Here is a 367-nt window from a genome sequence, read left to right on the forward strand (position 1 = left end):
ACTTTTCAGTACAAATTTACTGAAATTATCCTAATTAAGAGCGTTTAGCGTCACGTGATATTAGCTTAAGCAAAGCATAAATGATTATGCTTCATACGGCTGTACCGATTACACAGGGGCGATGACAAGAAACTGTTAACCTAAATTCCATGGCGTTACTATAAAGGAAGCTATTAACATTGTTTTAGAGAGGAAAAACTGCCACCATATATTTAAAAAATCTGGTTGATTCTGAAAAGTAAAGGTCTGTTGTGAATAATAGGGTTGCGATCCTAAAGCTAATGTGGGTTAGTATCGAGTGTCACTTTCTTACTTGCTATAGTTTGTTGGTGTGTATTGACAAAAAGTTATGATATCTAATCGAAAA

Source organism: Limulus polyphemus, unplaced genomic scaffold (assembly GCF_000517525.1).
Source record: "Limulus polyphemus unplaced genomic scaffold, Limulus_polyphemus-2.1.2 Scaffold1280, whole genome shotgun sequence".
NCBI classification, from domain to species: domain Eukaryota; kingdom Metazoa; phylum Arthropoda; class Merostomata; order Xiphosura; family Limulidae; genus Limulus; species Limulus polyphemus.